General features: G+C 40.6%; 1 pseudogene; it reads left to right on the top strand.

Annotated features, from left to right (window-relative positions):
• Gm14038 (predicted gene 14038) lies at positions 1985–3566 on the top strand (annotated as a pseudogene).

The raw sequence follows: 8263 nt of genomic DNA, 5'->3' as shown, positions 1-8263 counted from the left end.
ATCTCCAGTTACTGCACCACATTCTATTGTTCCATTAGCACAAATGGGATGCTTCAAATACTAGAAAGTACATTTTAGCCAAACTTGTACATTCATAAAAATAGTTGGCATGTATCATAGGTCCCACTAAGTACAAATTTGGCTTTCCTATTGTAGTCGCATGCTGCTGTTGCAGTGGCCAAATGTCTGAAGTTTAGCAAATGTTTATAAGTCTTTGACAAACGCTTATAAGGACATTCAAGTAGAGTGCTATGTTAAACTGAGAACAAAATGGCATGAATATTCTACCTCTTCTGATATCCAGTCAATGTCTTCTTGCTGTATCTCTTTCTTAATTCATGAGTCGGCTCTGTTTAGGACCAGAATAATGATACCATAGTAAATATGTTGGTTTTGAGCTTTAGCCCCAGTTATCTCTGGATGACCTAAGAAGACAGATATAATCACCCACCCAGCAGAACCAACTCATTGAGATCGACTTAGAGCCAGCCACACTGAGCACTTGAGACAGTTCAGCCAAGATCAAGAGAACAGTGCCTTCCAGTTCCCAGAGCATCTGAGCAGACCATAGCTACCAGAAGACTTGCTCAGCTGGCCAGCAAACTGAGGAGCAATAATAAATGCCCATTGTTTTTATTCACATCTTGGCAGAGATTATAACACAGTATTGATATGATGGTCGATAAATAATATGACTATGCATAGCCACAGCCATAAAACAAATAGCTGACTATTTACAATGTTGTGTATTAGCTCTGTTGTATTTTTTCTCTTTACAGCCCAGGATATACCTACAGTTAACCAAAGTCATTCTAGTTCTGAGATTCATTTGTTTATTTTAGAAATACCCCTAAATGCTATTTTCTCAGATTAGGATTCTGACTCTACTATTAGTCAAGAGTAACAAAGTACTGTTTGTGCAAGAAGAAAATAAACTGACGTAGGGACTATTATGACTCACAAGCTGCACTAACCTCAAGAGGAACTTTCATTTAGTAGGAAAGAGCTTAAATTTCTTTTCTTTTCTTCTTCTTTTCTTTTTTTCATTCCTATCTTGCTGCCGGACTCCTAGCCTCCTTCTGTCTCTCTGTGACTCTTTGTGTCTCTATCCTCACTGCCTGCCCCTACTGGGACTCAAACACAGAAACTCATATGTGGTAACCATGCATGCTACTGTCAAGCTACATACCCAGTCCCAATTACCTTTTTCTCTAGGTAGCCCAACACACGCTTCTGGAGATGTAAGTGAGCTCGCCAGAGTCATAAAATGATGGAAGCAGCTGTAGTTTGCCTGCTTTTAGATGTTAATTCCTAAAGCCTGGATCTAGTGCTTAAGATGGGTTTATTTGGGTCATTTCCTTAATAGTATGAGTGTACATGCAGCATGCTGATACAGCTGAGATCAACATGGTCCAAGATCTAAGCCAACTAAATTCATGGGAAGACTAATGCTGGATTCACCAGAGTGAGCCGTGGAGAGACTTTGCAAATTAGGACTCCCCAGGACAGTCCCCACAGAAGAATCTATTCATTAAGAAACTGAATCAACCGAATCTGTGACTTCTGTTGTGTGTGCCATTTGGAGTTCGGAGGCAGAATACTCCCTGAATCAGTATTTTGTTCTCAAAAGAGAGGGGTAAGTTTGGTGTCATATCCAATTAGTGATGACTATGCTTTGATATTTTCAGTGTGGATAGATTGTGTCTTACTTCCTCTGCAGAATATAGCAACTGTTCTCTGGAAGATCTCAGTACAGATTACAGTTTGCAATGCCCTGGAACCCAGGACTATAGCCAAGGCCAACAGTAGCACAGTGTATACGGTGTGCTTTGTGACAAGAGCAAGCTACTCTTCCAAAGGCTGTCAGGACGCACATCAGCTAGCATGCCATTTCATCTGAACACCCAGATTACTCAATCTCCAATCAAGCTCAAGCTAAGGAAACAAAGGATTATGATTTCTATTGCCTAAGAACTCAGGTGGGCCTTGCGGCGGTGGAAAGATGGCGGAGTTGGACATTGGGCAGCACTGCCAGGTGCAGCACTGCCGGCAGCGAGATTTTCTTCCATTTGTGTGTGATGGTTGTTCAGGAATATTTTGCCTTGAACACAGAAGCAAGGACTCTCATGGTTGTTCTGAGGTGAATGTAGTCAAGGAGAGACCAAAGACAGATGAACACAAATCTTACTCATGCTCTTTCAAGGGCTGCACTGACGTAGAGCTTGTGGCAGTGATCTGTCCTTACTGTGAGAAGAACTTTTGCCTGAGACACCGTCATCAGTCGGATCATGACTGTGAAAAGCTGGAAGTCGCAAAGCCTCGAATGGCTGCCACACAGAAACTTGTCAGAGACATTGTCGATGCCAAGACAGGAGGGGCAGCAAGTAAGGGACGGAAAGGCGCAAAAAGCAGCGGAACAGCGGCGAAGGTGGCGCTGATGAAGCTAAAGATGCACGCTGATGGGGATAAGTCCCTGCCGCAGACAGAAAGAACATACTTCCAGGTGTACTTGCCAAAGGGGAGCAAGGAAAAAAGCAAAGCCATGTTCTTTTGCCTGCGGTGGAGCATCGGGAAGGTTGTGGACTTTGCAGCTTCTCTCGCTAATCTCAGGAATGAAAACAACAAGCTGACGGCGAAGAAGCTGAGGCTGTGTCACGTCCCTTCAGGAGAAGCCCTGCCATTGGATCACACATTGGAAAGGTGGATCACGAAGGAGGAGTGCCCTTTATATAATGGAGGAAATGTTATCTTGGAATATCTTAACGATGAAGAGCAGTTTTTAAAAAATGTTGACTCTTACTTGGAATAGTCATTCAAGGATTCAAGCCAGCAGAATCCTTATAAGCAGAAACCACTATCAGTAGACAGTCAGCTTTGTTGTGTTTGTTTTGTTTGTTTTACTACAGATACTTTTTAAAAACTCTCAAAGTTGCTGTCTTAGAATTTATTTCCATTAGGTCCTAATTTACACCAGTAGTTTTCTACTAGGTTCCATGTTGGTGTTTAATTATGTGTTGACAATTACTGGCGAAGTATTTTATTAGCTGTTTCTGGGATAGGCTGTAGAAATATCAGCAAAAGTGTCTTTCCTGGTAGACTAATGGCAGCCATTGACTGGCTGCTGTGTCACAGCCTGTACTGCCTTCCCTCCGAGATCCCACTCACACAACACCCACCTTTTTGTGATTTTGCCATTCTACGGCAGAGGAAGCTGCAGATGGCAGACTCTTTGGAGGGGTCGTACAAGTGGTACTTACCAATATTATTTAAAGCAAGTCCTATGATTAAGCCTAATATTATGTCCAGAATACATAGCCTTACTGGATACCTAAATCATGACGCATGAATTGCAGACTCTTGCAGATCCTCTCATTCAGTCTTCCAGGATAAGGTGTGTGATAAGACACCACATACCTAAGAAGGGAACGTAATTTTTTTGGTATCATGTAATTGCACTGGATATGTTTCTGGTAAGGAGTTTTCTCTAGTAGGATTCAACTTTTTGTGTGTGTGAATGTATTACAAATGAGAACTTCACTCGAATAAACTGATTTTGTTACAGTCTAAAAAAAAAAAAAAAAGAACTCAGGTGGTGGCTGGGCAGTGGTGGCATATGCCTTTAATCCCAGCACTTGGGAGCTAGAGGCAGGAGGATTTCTGAGTTCGAGGCCAGCCTGGTCTACAGACTGAGAATCAGGACATCCAGGGCTATACAGAGAAACCCTGTCTCAAAAACAACAAAACACAAAACAAAACAACAACAACAACAACAAAATGGAGGTGGCAAGCTTTTCAGGTGGGAGGCCTTTTGTTTACTCTTCTAGATCTATCCCTATCTCTCCTCTGGGATATTGATGTGCAGCTGAGGTATGGCTCCCATTGGTTTTAGTCTCTGGTACCTCAGGCAAGAGGCTAGGGAATGAGGTAGAAGAGGAGATTCCGTAGATTAATATATGAAAAAAATAAAAGACTTCAACCCACTAGGGCTTCTTTCTATCAAGGGAACAGTCTCAGGAAAAGGAGGACATGGGGGGTGACTGTTATACAAATGACCCATAAAAGGTTGCATAGCTCCTCACCCCTTCCTTTTCACTGTCTTGGCCATGGGCCACCTCTGGCACACCTCCAGTCTCATTTGTATTTCCTATTTAGGATCTCTCCTTTCCCATAACAATCCATGTGTCTCTGTACAACTCACTGTAAAGAGGCTCAAGAACCTGAACAAATGATAGCTGCTCTGCAGACACAAATACACTCCTGTAGCAGAAGGAAAGAAGAGATAAAACCGGAGTACTTGTTTGCTTGGTTCCTACCTGGTGGCTCTCAGCACCTTAACTAATAGCATAGCATCCATATAGGGCTGGCTCCTGCTCAATTGTTCTCACTGTTCATGTTTATTCAGAGCACTTGTCTCTAGGGACTGCTAGTAGCCTTGCCTCATTGTTGCCTCATTATTATGGTTGGTCTCAGGATCCTCCACTGCCTGTGTTTTGCTTGCTACTTTTGAATATGTCCTTTCCTGACATTATTCAGTGATCTTGCTGGAGTATAGCCCTGCTTGTTGCTGAGATCCCTGATTTAAGCTTTGTTAAGGAAAGTCTCACAGTTTCTATTCATTGAAAGAAAAAGTTTATTAAAATGGTTTCCATCCTATTTTCCTTCAGCCAATTCATCCCGAATCCTTTCCACTCTTTTAGTCACTTATCTTTATATTCTCTCTTTCTCTCGCACCCTCTCTCAAAACAAACAACAAAAGAAAATCAAAACAAACAACAGAAACAAAAAAAACTGTAAGACAAAACAAAAAAACAAAAAGCACTCCAAAAACATGGAGTCTGTTTTGTTTGCCAACTGCCCCTGGAAACCAGGCCTGTGGTGTTTTGTATATACGATTTTTTTATAAGTTGCCTTGCTCATAGCATCTCTTCACAGTTATAGAAAAGTAACCAAAATATAAATTGGTATCAAGAGTAGGTTATTGCTGTGAAAGACCTAAATATGCTTGTTTTTAGAGAGATGTAGAAGACTTTCAGAGTTGTACTGGGAAATCAGTTGAGTGCTGTAAGCAGAGTTTAGAGGGCCGTCCTAGTAGGAACTTGGAAGATAGTAATATTGACAGTAACTTAAGGTCTACCTCAAGAGGTTTCAGAGGGAAACAATATTAGCAACTAAGATAGAGACCATTCTGATGGTATTTTTACTCTTAACCTAAGAAACTGTGGTTTGAATACATTTGAACCCCATCAATTTATATGTTTGAGTGTTTGGCAATGAGTAGTAGAACTATTTAGAGGTGTGGTCTTGTTGGAGTAGGTGTGGCCTTGTTGGAGGAAGTATGTCACTGTGGAGGTGGGCTTGACTTCTCTTAGTGCTTAAGCCACACCCAGTGCAGTGCAGATGAGACCCTCCTCCTGGCTACCTGAAGACTGTCGTCTTCTAGTTGCCTTCAGATCATGATGTAGAACTCTCAGTTCTTTTTCCAGCACCATGTTTGTTTGCATGCTGCCATGCTTCCCACTGTGATGAAATGGACTAAAGCCCAGAAACTGTAAGCCAGCCCCAGTTAAATGATTGCCTTTATACGAATTTCCTTGGTTATGGTGTCTCTTCACAGCAATGGAAACCCAAACTAAGATATTCTGTCTGGGGCTAAATTGAAGAATTTTGAACTAATTTTGTTGGTGGAGAAGATTTCAAGACAACGTAATATTGGCTACATTACATGGCTATTAGCAATCACTATTATGCAGGTCTACAATGAAAAAGAGCAAGCACCACAAACAGAAAGACAAAGTGTATATAGTTTGAGAAAATAAAAAAGCAACAGGAAAAGTAATCGGAGCCAAGGCTTGTGCTGAAAGATGTAAGGGGCCGGGGGGGGCAGATGGAATAGAGGGAGTGGTATCCTCCAGCAACCCCCCAGCCAGCCAATCCTGCAACTTATGAAAGAAAAAGTCCTGGGGGGTTTTCTTGTTCTAAAAAGTAACAAAACTTATCCAAATGATGTCTCAAAAGCCCATGCCTGCCAAGCCCAGATCTCTTAGTTACTGCTCCAGTGCCCGCCTGCATGCTCCCACGCTCCCCACCAAGATTATACTGGACTAAACCTGTGAAAATGTTTGCAAGCCAGTAGTGAAATGTTTTCTCCTGTAAGAATTGCCTTGATCATGGAGACTCTTCACAACAATAAAAGGATGACTAAGACAGACTAAGACAGTCAACTCTGACAAGGTATATGCTAAATAATATTATATAGACTGAGGAGTACTTATTTCAACACACACATATATGCACGCAAGAACAATTAATGTAAAAAATGTAAAATGAGACCATTAATTTGAAAAAGAGCAAGAAGGCATTGAGGGGATGTATGGAAGGGCTTAGAGGGAGGAAAGGGAAGGTATTAATATTTTGTAGTCCCATGATATCTCTGAAATAGGATCCTTCATGCTCTCACAAATAAAGGCATTTGTAAAAGCTCTAAGAAGGAACTCAATGGCAACTTGGAGAATTTGAGAGCAAAACAACAGGGAAGGCAAGCTGAGAACCTCAGCAGCTACCTGTGGAAGGAAGACTTAGGTGAGGAAGAACAAAAATAGTTATCACTTACAAGCAGCCATGAAACCAAACAGCTGGGGGACAGTTTCATAGAAAGAGGGAGAAAACCCTGAGTATCAGGGGGAAAATGTTCAGGCTTTGGGAAAACAGAAAGAACAAGTAAAAGTTACATCTTTCTGAGTAACTTTCAAATGGGCAAGCCACGGTACTGTTGAACGGATGCTCTGCAAATGACTGTACAGAGACATGGTTCTTGGAGACAACAGTACATTATTTCATTTCCAGAATAATTATTCTTCCCATATCCATAGCATGACATTAGGGGACAATAACCATCTTGAATTATGATTCCCAGTTAAGGGGAGAGGCTCAGCAGGATTCATTCTTTTATTTTATTTTTTTTTTCAGGATTCATTCTTAAGGGAGGCAACAATGATATAGAATGTTACAATCTTTGGAAAAGATCAGAGTGAAATGTCCTCACCCAAAGCCAGAGTAGATTCCATTCTTTTGACCAGGATAAAATAGCTTTTCCTTAAAGGACCTCCAATAGGGCTCTGATAGGCAGCCTCAGTGGCCTCCAAAGCTACTATTGTAACAGCCCCTACATCAAGAGTTCAGACCCTAAAATTATTGAGGAAACTAGTCAAAAATGGGAAACGCAACCTATTTTTACCCTGAAAATCTGGAGACTCAATTCCCAAGCTGTCCCCACAAGGGATTAGTTTGTATTCATACTCTCACACACAGCCTTCAGGGAGAGGTGTTCTTTCAGAAAGACATAAGGAACAAGAGCTCCTGTCTCAGAGTGTTTGAAAGAATTATCTTGAATCTTTCTCTTTGCCCTGTACATCATATCATCATATAGAGGCATGTTGCTTTAGCTCCTCTTTCTTGCTTGGAGATTTTCCTGTTTACTTTTTGCTAAATGTTTTTGCATCTTATGTGGTTAGAACATGCTGCATCACAATTGTTGAGGTTTTTGTTGTCGTAGACCAGGATATGGTCTCAATGGTTTATTTCCCTTGGTGCTTGAAATGAATATGTATTCTGCTAATGGAGAGGTTGATATACAAATGCTATTTATATCCTGTTGGCTAACAGTGTGGTTGAGTTTTTATTTATGCTTGCTAGCTTGCCGCCTGTTTTGTCTATCAATTGCTGCAGCATGGATTTGTTGTCTCCAATAACAAACATGGCTCTGATCTCTTTCCAGTTCTATCTGCTTTGTTTTCATTCTTTAGTAGTTCTTTTGTTGGGTGACTTTTCGTTGCAAATTTCTAAGAATTCTTCGAAGACTGATGCTTTGTTAATACGTATGTCATATAGTGATTTTCTCTGCAACTTCATTATTATCCTTAATGTTATACTGCATATATATTATAGTATATCATTATATATTTATTATTTATATTATTATTACATGATTTAATCTACTTTGTTGGATATCGTATCTATCCACATGAAAGAATATTCTTTTCAATATTTATACCTCTAGTCTATTGCAATGCTATATATAAAATATGTTTTAGTAGATAGCTGGACTTGAATTCACGATCACCCTTTGCTCTCTCTCTCCAGCATAGCTTACCAGGGTGCTGTACACAGCCACCTGAAAGCATGTTTTAGTCAGTATCTTTAGACCATGTACAGTTGAGATAATTATTAATGGGTTAAGATTATATCTTCCATCTTATTTTTTTAC

The sequence above is a fragment of the Mus musculus genome, chromosome 2, assembly GCF_000001635.26.
Source record: "Mus musculus strain C57BL/6J chromosome 2, GRCm38.p6 C57BL/6J".
NCBI lineage: Eukaryota > Metazoa > Chordata > Mammalia > Rodentia > Muridae > Mus > Mus musculus.
Note: the sequence above shows the minus strand (reverse complement) of the source record. Positions and strands in the feature narration are given on the sequence as shown.